The 25,390-nt window shown below is 35.1% G+C and overlaps 1 protein-coding gene across 1 annotated transcript in view; it reads left to right on the top strand.

Moving 5' to 3' along the window:
- Positions 1-25,390, top strand: part of LOC145678666 (membrane progestin receptor gamma-like) — a 131,445-nt gene that overhangs the window by 8,878 nt on the left and 97,177 nt on the right. The gene's annotated exons all lie outside the window — the stretch shown is intronic.

Here is a 25,390-nt window from a genome sequence, read left to right as displayed (position 1 = left end):
GAAAACGACAGAAAATGGATATTTAAACATCCAAGTAGAAATATGTGCTCGAGCGATGGTATTATCAATATTATAATACAAGCTCTTCCAAGTTGCGGCTGTGGTCAAGCGGGTTTAGTATTGCTATTCACATTTCTGAAGCGAAGGGCGACGGTTCGAACCTCCGTGCGGAACGTTAAAGTTATTCTTCCTTTTTTTTTTTTAAATATATGATAACTTTTTATAAATATAAATTTCCACTGTGAAGTGGTAGGAAACACATTATCCGACAAACTGTCACTTTTCAAATCCATGTCCCATTTACTAGCCCGCCATGTCCATAATTCATATACGAAAACGCTAAAAATGAGAAATGTGAACACAGTTGAATACTTAAAACCACACGTCCAAAATGAAAATTATTCATATATATATTTCGGGGAGCTTTGCTAACTTCATTCTTGAAAATAAAAACATTCTACAAGATATTTCATTCACTTTACAATATTTTATTTGAATAAACATAAAATTTGGGGGCGGATCAAGCCCGGAAGTCCCCTAAAATACACCTATATACGTATATGCATGTTTTTTTCTTTTCTTTCTTTTTTCTTTTTTTTTTTTTTTTTTTTTTTTTTTTGCATTACAAAACCTTAGGGTACCTCATAATCTGGATTCTTATAAAGCAATTTGAACAATTATTTAGAAAATATGTACGGCTTAAAATGGGATTAAATCGCAATGCCAGTAATCTGTAATATCTTACATTTTTATTTATTTACATTGAATGTGTACTTGTTTTATACTGTATAGCATGAATATTAGCTGCTACATAAGAAACAATTATCTATAATTGAATTTAAGTAGGAAATCGATATAGTTATTATAAGAAGCTTGTGAAAATGAAGTGTATAATAATGGTTGTATCTGAAATAGATGTTGCGTAATGGTGTAGTTGGAATACTTACCCCGCCAGCTTTGGAATACTGGGCTCTTCAAACTGTCCATCCTTAGGGATGCGCAGAGTGGAGTCGAGACAGAATTTTCCTGACAAAATTCAAGTCGAGGCACAGCTCTTCCAATAGAAAAACATACATGTTTCGAGTCGAGACATCACTTTTACACCATATTGTCGAGACAAGACGACATCAAATCTTGTCTCGCCCATCCCTACCATCCTACCTACATAAAATCAATTTTGGATACGAATATTCAATTTCTTTTAACAATAATTGTAATCTACGATACAGATTGAAGTAAGATATTGGCTTGAAGTGCTTTATTACCCACTTAACCTTCGTATACTGCAATTATATCAAAGTTTGGCATAAATAATTATTATTATTAGAATGTAAACACTGAAGAATATATATTAATACACAATGAGGAAGAACTCAATGCTCGTAGTAATTAACAAATTTGTTGCATGTTTATTTAAAATTAACTCTCTTGAAATCTAAATAATCATTATTAGAAAGAAAGCAAGAGAACCATTTGTTAATTTGGAAATATTATAAGAGATTGAGGAATAAGTATGTAATCGAACAGAATATATGAAACTAAATGGAATGGCATGTGGAACTAAACTTGAAAGAGGATACGATGTGTAAATGAAAAATTAAAGAAACCAATGTTAACAGCAGTAGTCACTACGTACAGCAGATGAGTGAAATCTCGCCCCCCCCCCAAAAAAAAAGTTCAACAATTCTCAAACATAAGGGCGTCACATTTTATTCGTTTCCTGACAAAATTGAAAAATGGATTTTGCATATTGTTCGTCTATACCCCTTCAGTATAGTTAGCTAACAAACCAAGTACGATCGACTGACTAGACGTCACGTGAGTGAAATTTATATAGGAAGTTTCGATACAGCGTTCACCGAAGTGGCGCAGACGTGGTGTTGAAGCTTCTGGTAGGTCCTATTTCGTAATGGATTTTAGTTCATTGAGATTTCTTTATACGTATCAGAAAGCTTTTAACTCCATACTAAAGGCGTGTCGTATGATTTATTCAAACCGTCAGATATTCGGACAACCATGAGCCCAATTCGTTTTGCTTCACTGCTCACAAGTTTAACTTGAAATAAATTCTTACTTTTCCACGGAAACACTAACTGTTTGAATGCTCATTTTATTATGGGTGAAATGTATAATTCTGCAAGTAATAAAAATTTTCATGTCCTTCTCCGAGATTCGATCCCTCGTCCTTTGGCTCAGCAGTTCGACACGTAGACAACTAGACTAATTGTCGTTGTGTAACAGCACGGAGGAAAATCGGTTTCAACTGCACGAAGGAAATTGAGGGCATTGGTTATAGCTAGTGTTGTAAATAGAAAAAAAACGGTTCGTATTTTTTCAGAAATGTACGTTTTTTTTAGAAAAAAAACATTGCCTCTCGTTTTTTTTCTAAATTTCGTTTTTTTTCAAATAGTCATTTGTAATGCATCTTACGTCTATTTAAGTATGAAATATTTTTATGTAGGTGTAATCACCGTAAAATGCAACATAAATTAAACGCTAGATACTGATACGCTACAAATATTTTACAATTTACATGAATACCATACCTATTAACAATTCGGGTTTGAGCAGTTTTAATCAATATCAACTAAGAAATAAAAGTAGAAATGGAATTTTGTTTTTTCGTGAATGCAGGCCTTTAATAAGTACGAAAATAATGTCACGAACAGAATAAAATTCCAATAATTTGACTAAAGATAAAAACTAATACTAATTTGCCTAATAGTATTTTTCTAAATGTCATATATAAATAATTTGTCGACTAGATATATATGATATGCAGAGCCGGCTCTACCACATATGCAGTGGCGTATTTACGATTTTGTTTCGGGAGAGGCTTTGCTAACTTTCGGGGGCATTTGCCTGAAAATGTTAAAATTCTGCAAGATATTTCATATACTTTACTATAGTAAGATTTCGGGGGGGGGGCTTAAGCTCGGAAGCCCCCTAAATACGCCACTGTATATATGCAACACGTGCATTTGCGTGGAACGGCAAGCTTGGATGGTACGACAAATTCTGTCATAAGTATATTATTTAAATTAAATATTTCTTGTTGGAAACAGACTTCATGATGATGATAGTTATATTTACTAAGCTGACCTTCTATTTGAATACAACATTCATAAATTATGTTTAGGTTGCATTAGTTTAAGGTCACATGGACAATGCTAAAACAAATGGTCGAATAAATCCGAGCACAAATTGCTTGATTGTTGTCAACTGCAAGAATTCAATTCTCGAATATTAGTGAATATCTGTTCCATTTAGTAAGTTATCACAGTTTTGATATGAAAGTAATCTTGTTTTTGTCAGAAGCAAGTTCCTTAATTATTGAAGATAGAAACAAGTTTTTTTTTAAAAAATGTTAGAAGATGTAGAAGAAAAATCAACAAATAAAGATAAAAGAGCTAGTTGCACTGGAATTGCAAACTGATACATTTAGATTGAAGCTCGATAGTGAATTCTATAAAAAGGATTACCATCTTTCCTCTGCAGGTGTGTTTGCTTTATCTTTCACTATCATAATAGATTAACATTTAAAGAAAAAAAACATACACAAGGGAATTGCATTTTTAGTAAGTATTTAAGCCTTTCTGAGTGCGACTGCACTTACCCTCACCTTTGTTGTTCATGCTGGAGTAGCATACTTAAAATCATGACTTCTAAGATTTGTTCTTTCTGGAGAAAGGGGGAGGCGAAAATTATGCCATTGCACGAGGCGACAAATTGACTAGGACCTGAATATAGGATGACTCAATTTGAAGTAATGCAGGGTGTTTCAAAATTAATATTAGGGTTTTGAAACTTTGTAGTATCTATTACAATTAACTTACAATTATAAATATTATATCAAATGAAAGAGAAACTCAAACAGTTTTGTACGCACGCATGTACATGCATTATTTCTTCTATCTGCCGTTAGAAAGAGCAAGTAGCAAAGATGAAGACTAGAGAGCAGAAAGCTTTTTTTGTGTTTTAATAAAAACTGAATCTGTACAGTGCAACCGTCTGTGTGAAGAATATTAAGGAGACGCTTGCAACTACGTCTTTATTGTTTGCAGTTGCTACAGGTCTAAAGCCTACAGACTACGGTTTACGTGCCAATTTTGCAAGTGAAATATTATTGCATAACAATGAAGATTTTCTGGATCGTGTCGTCTTCAGTGATAAATCGACTTTTCACCTAAGAGCTAATGTGAACACTCATAATGTTTGCATCTGACCGTCAGCAAATCCTCAGGAGATGGTACAATTGAAACGAAACTCCCCTAAATTGAATGTGTTTTGTGCCATATGGCGGAAAGTTTATGGGCCTTTCTCGCCTATCGACTAGATGTGTGCCGTGTGACGAATGAATCTCACATTGAACACTTGTAGCAAAAACTGTTTAAGGTGCTCTTTTACTTGATGCATTGCTTATAATTGTACGTAAAATGTAATAAGTACTACGAAGACTTAAAACCCCAAAATTTATTTTGAAACACCCTACATTTCTCACCAACAGTGTTGGAACTAAGATGTAAAAAGGAGAGAAAATTTTCCTTATAAAGTTATTGTTTACAACGATATTATTATTAGTCGAGACTCTAACTACAACAACAACACGAGTTAGTAGTCAAAAAATGTAATCAAATGTATACTCGGTGGCCCAGGTGGCCAAAGTGGCACACACAGGTGTGTCACTTGTTTAATCCGCTCAAGTGTGGACACTAATTAAGATATCGGGATATTATTCTTGCAAAATGTGGTTGGTTTATAGTTTATCATATTAATTTCTTTTTTTTTCTGGTATCGAATTTCTTTCTCAAATTTCACCCCAGTCAAAAATTTGAGAATTTTCTAATTTCGAATTTCCTTTACTTTTTTTTCCTGTAGCTTCCTTCGTTGTAGAAAGACATCCTTAAGACTTGCCAGGTAGATACCTCGGATGGATACCTAACTGTTGACATCAATTGGACGGGCCTGCGCGCAGTGTTCCCATTTAGGAAAATTAAAATTCTCCTATATTTGGGCAAAAAATTAGAATTTTTTGTTTATAAATCCGTACCTGTACGTCCGAGTGCAAGTCAACTTACGCCAATCGAACATTTGTCCTTACTTAACAAACGAAAGTACAGATCGTTACAATGGGGTAATTAGGGGGCGCACGTAAAATTCGTATTTAGGTTCTAGCCCTTGATTTTTCTAGTTTTTCCTTACTTTTCTGTTTACCGTAATATATTTTTGGTAATTAGAAGCTTTATTCCTTAAATATCGCCATAATACTTGTAGAATATATCAGTGGTGTACCAATGTTTGATTTAAGATAGTTTGCGTCTGTTTGGTAGCAGTGTTGCCAGCTACAGAATATTTTAATTCCAGATTTTAGGGGGAAATTTTGGAAAAATTATATGTTTTGACTCTATTATTTCCCTCTTGCTGGCGATATCGGAACAAACGTACCATGGTCTGGAAGTCTCGTCTTTGCTCTACACAATGCACTATAGAATGTTTCAATAGAATAATTAGGGGAAGTACGGTTGAGGTTTACAGTGGACCTTGTCCTCTAATTGGAAAGATAACTGATTTTTTTAAAGGTAGAATGAGATATTTTTAATTGACATGCTTACTTTATTAGATATCGTCACAATACTTGTAGGATATATTAGAGGGATACCAGAGCTTATTTTAAGATAGTTTGTGTGTGTCTGATAATAGTGTTGCTAACTACAACAAATTTTAATTCCAGATTTTAGGGGCAAATTTTGGGAAAAATTCCCTTTTTTATTTCTATTATTTCCTTCTTGTTGGCTACATTCGAACAAATGTACCAGTGTGTAACAGCCTCATTCTTAGCCTACACAGCACACCATAAAAAGTTTTACTAGAATAATTAGGGGAAGTACAGTTGAGATTTATAATAAACCATGTTTTGGAAATAGTAAGAAAATGGTGAATTTCTGAGGTAGAATGAGATTTTTTTTTAAAATTTCATGCTTACTTTGTTATATATTGCCATGATACTTGTAGAATATATTCTTGGAGTACTACGGTTTATTTTCAGATAGTTTTCGTCTGTCTGATGGCAGCGTTTCCAGCCAAAACAATTAATTTCCGCTATTAGATGAAAAATTCGGAAAATTTCCATTTTCCCCTCTATTATTACCCTCTTACTGGCTACATTGAAACAAACGTACCACTACCTGAAAGCTTCCCCTTTGCCCTATAGAACGCACCATAAAAAGTTTCAATAGGGTAATTAGAGAAGCTGTACCCCGGCATATTTGATTTTTGCTTCTGAGGCGTAAAAAGTGTCAAAATTTCATGTGTATGACAGAATTTTTTTCTTTCCCTCTTTGGATGGAAGCCAGCGACTTCAGGACTTCACTGTACCTTGTCAACACACCAAAGATTTGTTTAGGTGACTTGAACCCATATAGCAGCAATGGTACTAGATACAAAAAATTTTTGAAATTCGGTTAGGGACTTTTTGTAAATTTTCACCCCTACATTTCCCTCAATAATTTCCCACCCGTTGGCAACACTGTAATACAACTTACACCAAAAAATAGCCACATCCATTTTCTTAAAAACAAGGCCTTAACCATATCAATGGAATGAATAGTTTTTGAGCAATAAGTGACTAACTGGAAATGTAGGAAAACACCAAAAATGACCTGGAGCCGAAAGGAATAATCACACAATTTTGCTCGTATAGGTTCAAAGAAACAAACGATTTGTAAGTTACGAGGGCTTCGACTCAAGTTCTGTTGATTATTTCAATAATCTGCAACATAAATCAATAAATAATAGTTGCCAGAAAAAAAACAGACTTTTGAAAAAAAAAAACATGAAAAAGAACGATGTTTTTTATTGAAAAAAAACTTCACAGAAAAAAAACCGTTTTTTTACAACACTAGTTATAGCTGGATGGAGGCAAATGCCATGTGCTCCCAAGTTCGTAGTGCCACTTGCTGTTTTTGGAAGATGAAGACAGCCTTAGGGAAATCACGTGTACTGATTGCAAGCACCTGGAAGATTTTGTCGTAGATTTGGCAACTCCAAATCAATACATTCAGTGAGTGAACTAGGAGTGCAATGATACCGGTACTCTATTTTACTTTGATTGGTGTTGTTTTTATAAAGATGGAGAATGAAAATATTTTACCGTTCGAACATTTGAAAGAATACTTTTTTCTTAAGAGCTGAGGATGATAGAGGACAAAATTTAAAAGTAACCAGTCTGAACTGCCCCGGCGGAAAATATTTATCAACAACTACGGTGCCATAATTAACGATTTATAGTAAGGGGTTAATATGAATAAACTGTGTTCTGATGAGCAGGCCTACTTTATTACTAGAAAATAGTTTGCTGATGGTATGTAATATTGGGGTATTTTCAGATCAGTTTGCTTATCCTAGAGTCCCGTTCACCATAGAGTTTGAAATTAGCTTTAAAAAGAATGTATCGATTTTAGAGTTACTGGCAAGTCCTGATTCACTCCCAGTTTATGCGTTCTCATTTTATTAGTTGTAATGTAATGTTTCTCTATATTCTGTATTTTTAATTTTATATAACAACATTGTTATTATTATATAATTAGTTTAGCAGAATAATAATAAGCAACATTTTTTTCTAACGCATAGGGATGAGCACGAGTCAAGCTAAAACTCTACTCGACTCGAATTCAAATTGCGTTTCGAGTCAAGTCAAAGGTAATAATCTCGATTCGAGTTCCGAGCCGATTCAGTTTTTCGCGTCGAGTTTGATAAATGGTTCGTTTGTTTTAACTCGTCTTGAAATCATGGCCTGATTACACTGGAAACGAAAGCCATGAGAAATGTAAGCTAAACAGTAATATGGAATACTTATAGTGTTGCTTATGAGAGGGGACACTGCTCGCATCTCGTCTCGTCTCGATAGCTAAACCACAAGAGACTTTTCATAACAAACTCAGCTCGGCTTGGCTCAACTGAGAGGATGGCTCGAGCCGGCTCACTTGGGGTGAACCATCGACTCGAGCTGGCTTGGTAGGGATGAGCCATCTGCTCGGTTCGGCTCAACTGAGCCGAGGGCTCTAGTCGAGTCGTTGGGTGAGTTGTTGGCTCGGCTCACTTCTCGGTTCGGGTCGATAGTGAATGAGCTGTGAGCCGAGCTGCTCGAGTCGTTGACAATTCTAAACCCGGATCGAGCAGTTTTGAAGATATTTGGCCAGTGCCCTATAACTTTTAACAGTGTTTGGCTCGAGCCCGAATACTCAACCTAGACCCTCAACCCAAATTCAGAAGCTAGTGAGCAATGTCCTTGACTCCTAGACTTCACGACTACCGAGGTTCTCATTCAACTAGTTTTTTAGTATTCAAATACAAGCCGCCTTACTTTCACGTTTACATACAGAGTTGTTACAATTAATAATAATAATAATAATAATAATAATAATAATAATAATAATAATAATAATAATAATAATAATAATAATAATAAAAGTTGTAGTAGTAGTAGTGTCATTGATAATAATTATACTGTCTATGTAATATACTTGAAGAATATACCAAATTTCACAATAGTACATCCGCACGTTAAGCGTGTTTCCATATCCAGGCTTCTAACTATGAAAACATTTACGATCACTCCCCTAATTATTCCACAGATTCAACTTGTTGCATATAAGTTATTAGGACGTAAAATTGAATATAGTTTATACGGAAAAGACCTTTGTGCATTGCAAGACCTGTAACGCGCAAATATTCACCACAAACTTATAGTGGTATCGACATAAACAAACAAACAAAAAAAAAAGTGTGGAGCAGGAAACCCGCTTAGATACACAAAATCTAAAGAAACTCCATGAAGACGACGAACTGGTCGAGCGGTTTGGGTCAATAGTCTATCAGTCTTAAGTTTATGTGTTCAAATCATGTAGGAAGTATTCGTTTTTTTTCTTAAAAGTGTGTTCCTTATTTTCATCAGAGGACTGAAAATATTTCTTTGAATAAATCTTTGGCAACTATTTTTCTCTCAAATTCGATTATAAGTGAACATTATATGAATTGCAAATTTAAAATCCAAAACTGAAAACAAAATATTAAGTATGTTCAATATTTCATTATTATCTTTTGCTTTGTAATGAAAAACTAATTATAAGCATTGATGATTTCAGAAGATTCTCCTCGTGTAATGGTCAATATATGAATGAGAGGAAATTGATAGATCTTTATTAGTCCACTTTGAGCATGATAGAAGATATGGCCACGAATTTATGTCGACAGGGTCTCATATTCTCCCACAGGTCATGCCCTGAAATCATCACTGTTTTAAAGGTTTCCTTAACAAATATCTAGGTAGAATATTACATTTATTTCTCGTTCTACGTTTTGAAATGACAAAATCATAATTTTAAACATAATTATAATACGATAAGCATAAACGTTTATAGAACTAATGAAGTAAATAGTATTGTGTAAGTTATAGCTTTCTAATCGGATTAAAACTAGAATATTCATTTGCATCGCATTTTAAAGTAAATCCTCTCTATATATAATTCTTACTGGAAAGCATGTTTAACTTCAATTACTTAATCAATATATTTAATAATATATTTTTATTATAATATTTTTACTATTCAATGTCGTATACACTTCATTTCCCAAAGCAAAACCTCACAAATGTATAGTGGGCTAGTGAATATTATCAAATAAATTATCATTTAGTTTACGTAAATACTGCATCGCCTGATTTGAAACTTCGTACTTTAACAACAACAACAACAACAACAACAACTACTACTACTACTACTACTACCACTACTACCACTACTACTACTACTACTACTACTACTACTACTACTACTACTACTACTACTACTACTACTACTACTAATAATAATAATAATAATAATAATAATAAATCATAGCCATATCTTATAAGAATTTCTGGCTTACTCAATAAATGAATTCAACGTGGTCTCTATTCGAAGTTCTATTTATTCGAATCAGATACAAATGCCTTAGACACTTTGTTTCTTGTCTTTAAGTTAACTGATTCACTGAACGTATCTGAGTAAGTTGTCTTTATTTTCTACTCGGTTATACACGTTTTACAATAATTTCTTTTAAGCTTGAACGACAGGAACACGAATGCAAAAATATTTAGGTAAATTAAAATTCCCCCACCGGGGACCACGTACACCAAAGGCACACGTGCTAACCACTAGACCAGCGGTAAAAACGAACGAAAACTGTTTCGAAGTGTCTGAAATTTATGCCTATTTCGCCCTGATGTAGTATGTCTATTGATGAAATGATGAGGTGTATACGGTTTGGGGTTGATATAGTTGTTGCTGCAGAATCTAAAAAGAAAATTAATAAGATGTAGAAAACTTGAGAAAGGCTTCTGAAGAATATGGGATGAAAATAAATGTTAGAAAGACAAAATCCATGGTGATTAAAACGAAGCGATCGGTGTCAAATATAGAAGTAGGAGCGGGAGAAAAGAACAAATGACTAGTTTTCGATATCTGAGTAGTATTATTAGTGATGATATGATATGCGAACGTGAAATAAAAGCAATGATAGAAATGGCGAAAGAAGCCTTTAGGATGAAGAAAATACTATTTTGTGGGACCTTGAATAGAGTTGAAAAAGACTCCTAAAATGCTTCGTGTACTGTATTTTACTGTATTTATAAGGCAGAATCATGGACATTATGCAAAAATGATGAGAAACAATTGATGGCTTTCGAAATATGTGCGTGGAGAAGAATGGAGAGAAATAGCTGGGTCGAAAGGAAAACGAATGAGAGGGCATTAGAAATGGAAGGAGAAAAATTTTATTAAGAAGAGGAAGAAAAATTGGTTGGGATATTGATTAAGAAGGAACTGTATCATGAGGGATGTGCTAGATAGTATGGTGGCAGGAAAGAGAGGGAGGGGATTAATTAGACTAATTAGGTTATTGGCGATATCAAAACAGAAAAATCGTATGTGAAGATGGAAAGGTTACTACAAGATCGTGGAGCATGGCAGTTTCTCAGCCGCGGTAAGTGACCCGCTGGTAATGGCGGAATACTTCTGATATAATTTTGCCGATGATGCACAGTAGAAACAGAAAAATCCACTTTACTGTCATTGCTAATACGAATCACAATGCAAATTTCTACAGGCTGTCAAAATGCCTTGCTCTAAAAGCTATAGAAAACTATCTGTTACTATGAGAGGGGAAATCATAGGTCGAGTAACTATGGGACAAACTGCCATTCACATAGCTAGGGGTATGGGCTGTGACAAGAAAACAGTGAAGAAATTGATGTAGTGATATGAAGAAGGTGGTGAATATTTCACATTTCGGCCAAGAAGTGGGAGACCAGTAATAATAATAATAATAATAATAATAATAATAATAATAATAATAATAATAATAATAATAATAGTAATGTCAGGTATTTATATTTATTTAAAGCAAGTCTTTAGCATACCCTCGTAGTACAGTATTATTTTTTAAACGGTCATTATAAAATTGTCAAGATAAATTTTAAAGAGTCATTACAAGTGGTGCTTTATTTATTTATTTCACAATTCATTTCTGCCAGTAGCTTTCGCCCCCTTACTCCCTCTTCATGCTTAACCAGGAGGAAGCTACGCGTCCTCAGGTTGGGAACCATTGCTTCCGTTCGACAGCCTGTAGAAATTTGCATTGTGATTCGTATTAGTAATGAGAGTAAAGTGGATTTTTCTGTTTCTACTGTGCATCATTGGCATCATTACATCAGAAGTATTCCGCCATTACCAGCGGGTCACTTACCGCGACTGAGAAATTGGCATGCTCAGCGATCTTCTATTAACCTTTCCATCTTCACATACGATTTTTCTGTTTTGATATCACCAATAGCCTAATTCTGTTTCTATATAGTCTAATTAATCCTCTCCGTCTCTTTCCTGCCACCATACTATCTAGCACATCCCTCATGATACAGTTCCTTCTTAACCAATATCCCAACCAATTTTTCTTCCTCTTCTTAATAATATTTTTCTCCTTCCATTTCTAACGCCCTCTCATTCGTTTTCCTTTCGACCCAGCTATTTCTCTCCATTCTTCTCCACGCACATATTTTGAAAGCCATCAATTGTTTCTCATCATTTTTGCATAATGTCCATGATTCTGCCTTATAAATACAGTAAAATACAGTACACGAAGCATTTTAGGAGTCTTTTTCAACTCTATTCAAGGTCCCACAAAATAGTATTTTCTTCATCCTAAAGGCTTCTTTCGCCATTTCTATCATTGCTTTTATTTCACGTTCGCATATCATATCATCACTAATAATACTACTCAGATATCGAAAACTAGTCATTTGTTCTTTTCTCCCGCTCCTACTTCTATATTTGACACCGATCGCTTCGTTTCAATCACCATGGATTTTGTCTTTCTAACATTTATTTTCATCCCATATTCTTCAGAACCTTTCTCAAGTTTTCTACATCTTATTAATTTTCTTTTTAGATTCTGCAACAACAACTCTATCAACCCCAAACCGTATACACCTCATCATTTCATCTCCTACCGAAATTCCATCTTCATTAGGTAGACTCGTTTTCGGTATCTCTTCTATATAGCTATTAAATAATGTCGGCGAAATACATAATCTCTGTTGAACTCATCTTCCAATTACACTGTCCGTCTACTGTGCATGCACGAGCGAATTTCCATAAAAGATCATGAATAATTCTGATAATTTATATAGTATTTATGGACGAATACGTAATAGAACCTATATAAATAACATATATCGTTCCTCAAAGTAACGAATAGGGTAAACATAAAAATATCAGTAGACATTACATCACGGCGAAATAGGCATAAATTTCAGACACTTCAAAACAGATTTCGTTCGTTGTTATCGCTGATCTAGTGGCTGGCACGTATGCCTTTGGTGTACGGGGTCCCCGGTCAGATTCCCAGTGTTGGAAGTTAAACATACTTTGCAGTAAGAATTATATAGAGAGAGGATTTACTTTAAAATGCGATGCAAATGAATATTCTAGTTTTAATCCGATTAGAAAGCTATAACTTACACAATACTATTTACTTCATTAGTTCTATAAACGTTTATGCTTATCGTATTATAATTATGTTTAAAATTATGATTTTGTCATTTCAAAACGTAGAACGAGAAATAAATGTAATATTCTACCTAGATATTTGTTAAGGAAACCTTTAAAACAGTGATGATTTCAGGGCATGACCTGTGGGAGAATATGAGACCCTGTCGACATAAATTCGTGGCCATATCTTCTATCATGCTCAAAGTGGACTAATAAAGATCTATCAATTTCCTCTCATTCATATATTGACCATTACACGAGGAGAATCTTCTGAAATCATCAATGCTTATAATTAGTTTTTCATTACAAAGCAAAAGATAATAATGAAATATTGAACATACTTAATATTTTGTTTTCAGTTTTGGATTTTAAATTTGCAATTCATATAATGTTCACTTATAATCGAATTTGAGAGAAAAGTAGTTGCCAAAGATTTATTCAAAGAAATATTTTCAGTCCTCTGATGAAAATAAGGAACACACTTTTAAGAAAAAAAACGAATACTTCCTACATGATTTGAACACATAAACTTAAGACTGATAGACTATTGACCCAAACCGCTCGACCAGTTCGTCGTCTTCATGGAGTTTCTTTAGATTTTGTGTATCTAAGCGGGTTTCCTGCTCCACACTTTTTTTTTGTTTGTTTGTTTATGTCGATACCACTATAAGTTTGTGGTGAATATTTGCGCGTTACAGGTCTTGCAATGCACAAAGGTCTTTTCCGTATAAACTATATTCAATTTTACGTCCTAATAACTTATATGCAACAAGTTGAATCTGTGGAATAATTAGGGGAGTGATCGTAAATGTTTTCATAGTTAGAAGCCTGGATATGGAAACCTGCTTAACGTGCGGATGTACTATTGTGAAATTTGGTATATTCTTCAAGTATATTACATAGACAGTATAATTTTTATCAATGACACTACTACTACTATAACTTTTATTATTATTATTATTATTATTATTATTATTATTATTATTATTATTATTATTATTATTATTATTATTATTATTATTATTATTATTATTATTATTAATTGTAACAACTCTGTATGTAAACGTGAAAGTAAGGCGGCTTGTATTTGAATACTAAAAAACTAGTTGAATGAGAACCTCGGTAGTCGTGAAGTCTAGGAGTCAAGGACATTGCTCACTAGCTTCTGAATTTGGGTTGAGGGTCTAGGTTGAGTATTCGGGATCGAGCCAAACACTGTTAAAAGTTATAGGGCACTGGCCAAATATCTTCAAAACTGCTCGATCCGGGTTTAGAATTGTCAACGACTCGAGCAGCTCGGCTCACAGCTCATTCACTATCGACCCGAACCGAGAAGTGAGCCGAGCCAACAACTCACCCAACGACTCGACTAGAGCCCTCGGCTCAGTTGAGCCGAACCGAGCAGATGGCTCATCCCTACCAAGCCAGCTCGAGTCGATGGTTCACCCCAAGTGAGCCGGCTCGAGCCATCCTCTCAGTTGAGCCAAGCCGAGCTGAGTTTGTTATGAAAAGTCTCTTGTGGTTTAGCTATCGAGACGAGACGAGATGCGAGCAGTGTCCCCTCTCATAAGCAACACTATAAGTATTCCATATTACTGTTTAGCTTACATTTCTCATGGCTTTCGTTTCCAGTGTAATCAGGCCATGATTTCAAGACGAGTTAAAACAAACGAACCATTTATCAAACTCGACGCGAAAAACTGAATCGGCTCGGAACTCGAATCGAGATTATTACCTTTGACTTGACTCGAAACGCAATTTGAATTCGAGTCGAGTAGAGTTTTAGCTTGACTCGTGCTCATCCCTATGCGTTAGAAAAAAAAGTTGCTTATTATTATTCTGCTAAACTAATTATATAATAATAACAATGTTGTTATATAAAATTAAAAATACAGAATATAGAGAAACATTACATTACAACTAATAAAATGAGAACACATAAACTGGGAGTGAATCAGGACTTGCCAGTAACTCTAAAATCGATACATTCTTTTTAAAGCTAATTTCAAACTCTATAATAAACGGGACTCTAGGATAAGCAAACTGATCTGAAAATACCCCAATATTACATACCATCAGCAAACTATTTTCTAGTAATAAAGTAGGCCTGCTCATCAGAACACAGTTTATTCATATTAACCCCTTACTATAAATCGTTAATTATGGCACCGTAGTTGTTGATAAATATTTTCCGCCGGGGCAGTTCAGACTGGTTACTTTTAAATTTTGTCCTCTATCATCCTCAGCTCTTAAGAAAAAAGTATTCTTTCAAATGTTCGAACGGTAAAATATTTTCATTCTCCATCTTTATAAAAACAACACCAATCAAAGTAAAATAGAGTACCGGTATCATTGCACTCCTAGTTCACTCACTGAATGTATTGATTTGGAGTTGCCAAATCTACGACAAAATCTTCCAGGTGCTTGCAATCAGTACACGTGATTTCCTTAAGGCTGTCTTCATCTTCCAAAAACAGCAAGTGGCACTACGAACTTGGGAGCACATGGTATTTGCCTCCATCCAGCTATAACCAATGCCCTCAATTTCCTTCGTGCAGTTGAAACCGATTTTCCTCCGTGCTGTTACACAACGACAATTAGTCTAGTTGTCTACGTGTCGAACTGCTGAGCCAAAGGACGAGGGATCGAATCTCGGAGAAGGACATGAAAATTTTTATTACTTGCAGAATTATACATTTCACCCATAATAAAATGAGCATTCAAACAGTTAGTGTTTCCGTGGAAAAGTAAGAATTTATTTCAAGTTAAACTTGTGAGCAGTGAAGCGAAACGAATTGGGCTCATGGTTGTCCGAATATCTGACGGTTTGAATAAATCATACGACACGCCTTTAGTATGGAGTTAAAAGCTTTCTGATACGTATAAAGAAATCTCACTGAACTAAAATCCATTACGAAATAGGACCTACCAGAAGCTTCAACACCACGTCTGCGTCACTTCGGTGAACGCTGTATCGAAACTTCCTATATAAATTTCACTCACGTGACGTCTAGTCAGTCGATCGTACTTGGTTTGTTAGCTAACTATACTGAAGGGGTATAGACGAACAATATGCAAAATCCATTTTTCAATTTTGTCAGGAAACGAATAAAATGTGACGCCCTTATGTTTGAGAATTGTTGAACTTTTTTTTGGGGGGGGGGCGAGATTTCACTCATCTGCTGTACGTAGTGACTACTGCTGTTAACATTGGTTTCTTTAATTTTTCATTTACACATCGTATCCTCTTTCAAGTTTAGTTCCACATGCCATTCCATTTAGTTTCATATATTCTGTTCGATTACATACTTATTCCTCAATCTCTTATAATATTTCCAAATTAACAAATGGTTCTCTTGCTTTCTTTCTAATAATGATTATTTAGATTTCAAGAGAGTTAATTTTAAATAAACATGCAACAAATTTGTTAATTACTACGAGCATTGAGTTGAAGAGCCCAGTATTCCAAAGCTGGTGGGGTAAGTATTCCAACTACACCATTACGCAACATCTATTTCAGATACAACCATTATTATACACTTCATTTCACAAGCAGCTTCTTATAATAACTATATCGATTTCCTACTTAAATTCAATTATAGATAATTGTTTGTTATGTAGCAGCTAATATTCATGCTATACAGTATAAAACAAATACACATTCAATGTAAATAAATAAAAATGTAAGATATTACAGACATTGGATTACTGGCATTGTGATTTAATCCCATTTTAAGCCGTACATATTTTCTAAATAATTGTTCAAATTGCTTTATAAGAATCCAGATTATGAGGCACCCTAAGGTTTTGTAATGCAAAAAAAATACATGCATATAGGTGTATTTTAGGGGACTTCCGGGCTTGATCCGCCCCCAAATTTTATGTTTATTCAAATAAAATATTGTAAAGTGAATGAAATATCTTGTAGAATGTTTTTATTTTCAAGAATGAAGTTAGCAAAGCTCTCCGAAATATATATATGAATAATTTTCATTTTGGACGTGTGGTTTTAAGTATTCAACTGTGTTCACATTTCTCATTTTTAGCGTTTTCGTATATGAATTATGGACATGGCGGGCTAGTAAATGGGACATGGATTTGAAAAGTGACAGTTTGTCGGATAATGTGTTTCCAACCACTTCACAGTGGAAATTTATATTTATAAAAAGTTATCATATATTTAAAAAAAAAAGGAAGAATAACTTTAACGTTCCGCACGGAGGTTCGAACCGTCGCCCTTCGCTTCAGAATTGTGAATAGCAGTACTAAACCCGCTTGACCACAGACGCAACTTGCAAAAGCTTGTATTATAATATTGATAATAGCATCGCTCGAGCACAGGTTTCTACTTGAATGTTTAAATATCCATTTTCTGTCGTTTTCAGCAATTTCTGCTTAAGATTATGGTTGATTCAGTGATGTAATGTTAATTTTTTTAGGTAGGTATACGCTCCATTCCTTGTTACACACACACACACACACACACACACACACATATATATATATATATATATATATATATATATATATATATATATATATATATATATATATATATATATATATATATATATATATATATATATATATATATATGTCTATCTATACTTCTATTTTCGAAAAATGTCACATTCAAGATATCGGGGAAATTACGGAAAATATAATTAAACCTTGTCCCATTCTATCCACAATCATCTATGAGATCTTAACTTAATTTGTGAAATTATGTATCTACTTTCCCCATTCTTTTGAACTTGGTATTTTCTGTCAAGACAAGTGTGTTTCCTCTGAAATTCACCATACTGTTTCTTCTAATACTATCAGTCTTTGCGCTGTTAATGCTCAGAGTTCAATTTTGTGCACTTTCCCGCTTTCATAACTCTGAAAGGAAGCAGTTTTCAACTTCGGTGTAATAAACTTTTTCGCTTGTTTCCGTGTTTTCTGGTAGTTTCTACCCTTGAAGCATTTTTTTTTACCAAGTCATTTTAAATAAAGTTTTCTTTTGTAGAAAGTAATTTGAGAACACAGTTCTCAAATGAAGGAATCAAGCATTATACTTTATGCTTTATTTTGGAACATTATGCTTTATTATGCTCTTAAAGATATCAAACTTGCTTATGTGAGTAACTGTCAAAACTAGAAATAAGGTACCAACCATGAGTGAAATATTCTGTTATGCTTTTTTTTAAGCTTTATGGTTGCACTGCCAATCAGTGTTTCCTCAATTAATACTAAAGAAAAATCGGTCCTTATAGTTAACAGATAGTTATATCTTAGAAGTTATGGAATATCCTTGCTTATACGCAACTCACACTGGCTCTGCGCGTATCGGTTGCATTAACAATCCGGATATGTGTATAAGGTAACAAGAAGAAAAACCTTGATAGAAATCTGCATTTCGGAGAATAGTAACCGAACCACTCAACCTATTAACCAGAGGCAGAGAAAAAGATTACCTTCAGTATTAGAAATTAATTTAAGACCTTATTTGGCTCTCTGCTTTAGGCCAATTTATTGCTGAAATAATCTCTGGTGCCAAGTTAGAATCGGGTAATATCGGTATTCCCATCTAAAACTTTAGTTCAATAATTTATTTCGATTCGAGGTTTCCCGTCAGCAGCGACTCAAAAAGAAAAAATAACAAACTACAATCTTACCAAGCGAAGTATCCCAAGTAATAGAATTTTGGCTTCGCGTTCGGGAGGTCGTGGGTTCGATTCCTATTGCTGACCATCCTGACTAGTTTTCCTCAGTTCTACTAGGCGAATGCCCGGATAGTACCTACTAAACATGCTAGCCGACACCTTACCAAATTGTGTGCCGCAGTGGCTCAGTGGTAGAGCGTTCACCTCTGATACGTAAGATCCTTGGTTCGATTCCAGCCCGCACCAAGCGACCTTTGTTGTGAACAAACGACATGTGCGTGGATTTTCTAGGGATTCTCCCACTTTCTTCATTTTACCATTTTCATTCATTTCTCATCATCACCGTATCCTGTAGCCTAGTCGGCATAATCGTGGGACGTGAAACTTGACGAATTCATTTTTTCCTTCCTAAATCCTTTCCATTGTTATTATTGTTGTTAGATATCCAGTATAAAATGGCATCTGAGCGGTATGTGGTGATTGTTAAATGAAATAAAATACAATAAAACAAATACGCACCCTAGAAAAAGGGGAAAGTAGCTAAAGATAACAAATGCTGTCCTCTTAAAAGTCTTTCCTAAAAGAATAAAAGTTGTAAACTAAAAAATGGGAGTTTTTCTAATTTATAAAATTAAATTTGAATATTCAAGTTAGTTCTTTTTATTAAAACCGAGGAAGCAAATAAGAAAACCCACAAGCCTAACTCCTCTAGGTAAATTACAACTTCCGTGATCAGACATTTTCTTAGATATTGAAAGGTGTTTCATGACTGCTTATTAAATTATTAAATCTTGAGCACACTGTCAGACAAAAGGATTTTAAAAGGACGCTGCCTGGAGTTACAAGTTATTATTAACTCCTTGTGTTATTCCCAAGGATGTTATAAAACAGAGGATCTGCTCATATGTATATTCATCATATAAGCTCAGTGAAGCCGAAAAACAATCGAGCACCGTATGAGCCGGGACGCCTGATTGGCTTCTCTCGTTTCCGCCATGATTGTTGGCTCGAAATGTTGCGATCTTAGTGGCGCGGAGTGGGCAGAATAGGTGTGGCGAAGCTGTGACGTAGTGCTTCACGATTTTGTTGTATGGGTAGATCCTCTATTTTATAACATCCTTGGTTATTCCAGCATTCACTTAATCCGTCAAAGAAAAGCTTGGAAAGAATAGTGAGGATGGATGGCTATCGATTGTTTAACAATAGAATTACCCGAACAACTGTTTTAAGCGAAATTTAAACCCAGGGCCGTTCACACAGATGTAAATTCCATTAATAATAATAATAATAATAATAATAATAATAATAATAATAATAATAATAATAATAATAATAATAATAATAATAATAATAATAATAATAAGTCAAAAATATGTGAGAAAGCCTTTGCAGATCAGCTGTCCTAAGAGAAATGTTTCTTCATTCACATCAGACAAATATCGGAATGGCACCTAAATTACAGGCCCCAAGTATCCTCATTTCCAATGCCTTTAACGAAGGACGTTATCCCTCTGATATCTGCGTCATCAAGCCGGAGATGCCATAACAACCTTTATAATATGAAATAAACTTACGTCTTTGTCCAAAGTAGTAGCTGGCAAATTAACATGTTCTTTGGATTTTTCTTTACTATTTCTTGATGTCTTTGCTTTTACATTTCCGTCAACGGAATTTACACAGCTATTGTCTCTTTTCCTTTTTAGCCAATTTTCTAACACCTTCTTCGACATCTTAGAAATTGCGAATCAACTCTTAATTGGTCAACCCAAACTACTAAGCAAATATTTTAGAAGTGACGGCTGTACTGAAATGATCAAAAATTGCTGTAACATTCTTATACACTACAAGTCTTTCCTGACTTTTCTTTTCTACCCTCATCTATTAACAAATTTTCTTTGAATATTTTTTATCTGAAGAAAAACGGAACAACAAAGGAACATGTTTACTGTTACCCTCTCCCTTTTTTCCCAGTAGGTTGCAGAGTATTTATCGAAATCAATCGTCGCTTTCTTTGATGTCAATTGCGGCTACAAATGAGCAGTACTAATCCGAGGTTCGCTGTTGTAGTTGATGGTATTGGGAACGATAGTGAATGCTTCAAATTAAACCGACGATAGGTCACGTGTTTTGTTACTTTTGTTGTTGTGGAAAATCCTTCCGCGATTAGAAAGGAACTGGCTCGATCCCGTATTGCCTCACTCAAAGTGTATCCAGTTGGCAAACTTTGAATTTGGATCAAAGAGGGAGTGAAAAGTGTATCATCGTTATGTCAAAACAGAACAAGTTCAATGTTACCACTTGAATATAGACCCTACACCTACTCCTCCCTCCTCAACACTTTCGGACCATACGAGTGGACCTAAAGGTACCAAAATCGTAACTTAGTCGTGATAATCGGTCCTGACTCAAAAATACGAATTGTAGGGGGGAAAATATGACCTAAAATGTGTTAAAAGTTCTTTCTAAGAAAATATTCAAAAATTTTTAAAAAAAGAGGTTGCTACCCGTCTTTCCAATCTGCCTTTTGCAGGTCAATTTACGGTCGAATCTGAGGATCCTGTAATATTTGCTTACTTTCAACAAGTTTGGACTTTTTTTTTTCGATTGGAAACTTATTTTGCCCTGAGGAGTCATCCAAAATGGCCGAGCCTAACATTTCTAACTCAAAAATACGAATTGGGGAGAAAATTATATTTAGAATTAAAACAAATTGGATGAATTGATCCCGAAGTTTTGAATTAGTATATTCAAGGTCAATTTACGGCTGTAAGACAAGAAAAAAGTCCCCTTTTCAATGGTCTTTGAAAAAAAAAAACTTTTTGGCGTGAAATTATTCCCCTCCCCCTTAGAATTTGAAATTATCACAAGGAAACAGGGGCCCCGAGAAAAATGTTATAGATATCTTATACTCTGCCTAGCCATACATTATTATTTTTATTACTAATTTAGGCTAAATTCAGTGGCGGATCTAGAAGGGAAAACATGGGGGCTGCCATAACCCAGGCTATCATAGATATATCATGAGTTTACTATAAACTTACAAAAATATATAAATAATATGTTAAATTATTTTTGTCACTCAAAAAACTGGGGGCCTAGGCCCCCCTGGCCCCAGGCTAGATCCGCCACTGGCCACATTATTCTATTGATTGCAGAAGCGACCTGGATTCATCACCTTGGAAATTCAGCTGCGAATATATGTAAGGCACTATTGATAAAGGAATTAACTTCTTGTGTTGAGTGTTTCGTCTCGTATATTGTAGTGAAATGTTTTAACATATTTTTTCTTCAATATCTTATGACTACACAAAATTGACTCAAATCCTTTCTTCAACCATCTATTCAATTACATTAAAATTGACGTCATCTATGTGTATAAAAAGTACAAATTATCTTACCTTAATGTTACAGCCAACATTTCTGGAGGTTGAATAAAGTTCATAAATTTTGAATGCTGCCTCTGCAGCTGGGTCCGTACACGATCCAACAACTCATCAAAAGATACGATAGACATACGAAAGTAATTAAAGAATTTTCCATCGTCTTACCTTAATTGTGGAAACAGTATAGAAAAATCTCCTTCAAGATACCGTTTCTCAAAGAAAGGGTGAACCCATATGTGTCTCTGACGTTTTTTTTTTCTGCCTATGTCTTAACAAGGCGAGTAGAAAACACATTTTGCGTCTGTCCATTACAACCACCACAACACGACAAGAGTTACAGAGTTTTGTTTCTTCAGTTGCACAGTAACCCTGCTCGCATATTTTTCATCCACGGCAAAACGCCGGATAATATGAAAGGGGCCGAAACTGGATCCGGCAAACAGCCAGAAACGGATCCGGCAAATCGCCGGATAATGTGAAAGAGGCCTTAACTTTATCTGTCGCTGATCTTTAGAAACAAAAGAGTTCCCAATACAAACATTATAATATAATACCAGAGGTCAGCTTTCAGAAAGTGGGACAACACAATGTAACATTTCGAGTTAAAAGCATTGCACATTCAGAATGCTGTTTTCCATTATAAAGGTATTCTCGGAAAATTCGATTCCTACATCCCCGAAAACGAAAACATTTTAAAAGAATTTAGACATAATTCGCAGCAACAACCTGACGACCAGCTGTTTAGTGAGATTTTTTTTTGTTTTGAAATGCAGTACATGAAAAGCAATTGTTGCTTGTTCCAATGAAGTGGCTATACTATGGATCAAATGTAGCGTATCTCCGCGGACTTCCTAAATGTTAGGTGGCTATACGATAGTTTCTAAAAATTAGAGGTGGGTATACCCCGTATACCTGCGTATACCCTCCATTACATCCCTCGTTGATTTTGCATATTGGAACTGTGCATGAGGTGTGCAATCAATATTAATCTAAAAAAAAAAGTTTGATTTTGTTTTTACATTTTCACATCGCTCGGATGACAGTACGATTTGTAGCTAGTGTCTATATAAAGAACGGCGGGAACATGCAATTCCCTGTGTATAGATCTGCGGGAATTTTGACGGATCTAGGCTCACTTTTTCGGACTTCGAAAAACAAACTCGGTTGCTTATCATCGCGACCACTGATTCACCCTCGCGGTCGACCTAGCTTTCCCCCTTACAAAAACGTTTTGTAAGTGACAAACGTTCTGTTTCTGACGTATGACTGCCCAGCGTTCAGTGTGGCTCCGTGGATGAGTGAGTAGAGTCGTTGCTTAGTAATCAGAAGGTTCCTGGTTCGAGTCCTGCTCAGAGCAGTCCATTTTTTTTTCATTATTTGTTTCCCATATCTGAAGATGTTTCTCCCCCTCCGTAATCATCTGATGCTCTCAACTGAGTTCTTCACTTGAATTCAACAATTGGTAGTGGGATGCTCTCAGGTTTGGGTGAGCTTTTACATGTCTACTTACAAAATCAAAATTTTCGACAAAATATGGATGCTATCCGATCATTTTGTCTCCAATTCTGAATTTGCACATGTGAGTGTATTTCTCCATCATCATATTTGCATCTCCCGTTCTCCTATGTTGTCAGTTATGACAAAAGATGGTTTGGGAGCAAGATTTCAAATCATAAAAGCGCTATACCAATGGGTTCACTCTCGCTAAGCATTTGATTAAAAGTTTATGTTTTCATACTGTAGGAGAGGAGCTTTTGCTCTTCCTACCCCCCCCCCTGAAGTGACAGAATATTTATTTAGGTTCTGTAAAGTCATTTCAGATCAAACGACTTAAAGAGAGTTCATTCCAACAGCAACAGGATTGGGCTTTTATTTGTTGTTGCACTTTATCTTCACGAATAGGACGAATATCAAATAGTATATTTGGCATAAGAACTACACGTATAAGATTCATTTTATTTTGGAGAAATGATGCTGTAGACGGTAGTGGGAATTTCACCCAAGTGTACGGGAATTTTCATTGCCTGGCGATTATGCCACCCGCCTTCTTTTAAAGTTAATTCGGTTGCAATACTTCCAGCAAATACTTTGGACTCAACTGGAGGAGCACTCTTGCCGTAAATCTCCATATGGCTGTACCATTTAGAAGTGTCCCCCGCTGTACATGTTTACCGCTTTGTAGACAACGTATGGAGGCAGCAAAACTCCGCTTGCTGATGCTGCAAACATAACGGACGTAGCTGACTTACTATGATTCATCACCCTCTCCGGGTACTTACATCCACGTTTAACAACAACTTTTGATCTTCCAGGATCATCTGTAAGATTACTTTCATCATAGTTTACAATGTTTTCAGCAGGAATCCTGTTAAGCTCCTTCTCCAAATTGTCAAAATATGCATTTATGACTTCAGGAGACACTGAAGCCCTAGCTTTCTTGATGTTTTGGCTTAGCCGAACTGCCAATTTTGCCGAATGACGTAGAAGAAAACCACGAGCAAATTCTTTCCCTGGAAAATTATTTTTGAACTTTGGAACTGTTTTCCCACATTTGTCCAGATATCCTTTGATCATAAGCCTTATGTCATACACTTCTAGGGGATAACCCCACTCTGCACACTTTACAATTCTGTCAACAATCATTTCTTCTTCATTTTTTGTTAGCACTGTTTGACCTCCTTGAGACTTCACGTTAGAATGTTTTACATGTCTGTGTAAAACTGTTGTGGGTATGTCGTATTTGTCACTTACACTTCTGTACGTTAATCTGTTAACGATAATGTCCCTTTTAGCCTTTTCCAACAGATCTTTTGGATATTTGCGATATTTTTTGGCACGGGGATCTGGTTTATAAACTCGAGGCATTCTGTTCCTATTCACCTGCCACTCTCAAAAATACTGTTGTTATTTACAGAAGTGTGTTAAAACCAAATTATCTGATTTCGAAACTAGTTTTGCACGTTAAACCTCGAAGTGCGCTCATAAACAAATGATTTGAAGTAGCATACAACAAATTGCTTAGAGCGCCACCTCTGGAGTGAACAAAGTTAAGCTAAGTTCACAATTGTCAACAACAATGCGGCTAAAAATAGTTGCGGAGAAAAAAATATCAAAGCAAGCCGCAAAACCTATTATTGCACGTACAGCAAGGTTAGGCTATGAAGAGTGTCTCAGACAATTAAAATAGAGTTTATATTGCATAAATGAAACGTAAGACTGAACAAATTAAAACATGAAAGTTTTGTTCCTATTCACCACACAGTTCCTATTCACCCCAATT

The sequence above is a fragment of the Thermobia domestica genome, chromosome 2, assembly GCF_964235325.1.
Source record: "Thermobia domestica chromosome 2, izTheDome1.hap1.1, whole genome shotgun sequence".
In the NCBI taxonomy this organism is placed as follows: domain Eukaryota; kingdom Metazoa; phylum Arthropoda; class Insecta; order Zygentoma; family Lepismatidae; genus Thermobia; species Thermobia domestica.
Note: the sequence above shows the minus strand (reverse complement) of the source record. Positions and strands in the feature narration are given on the sequence as shown.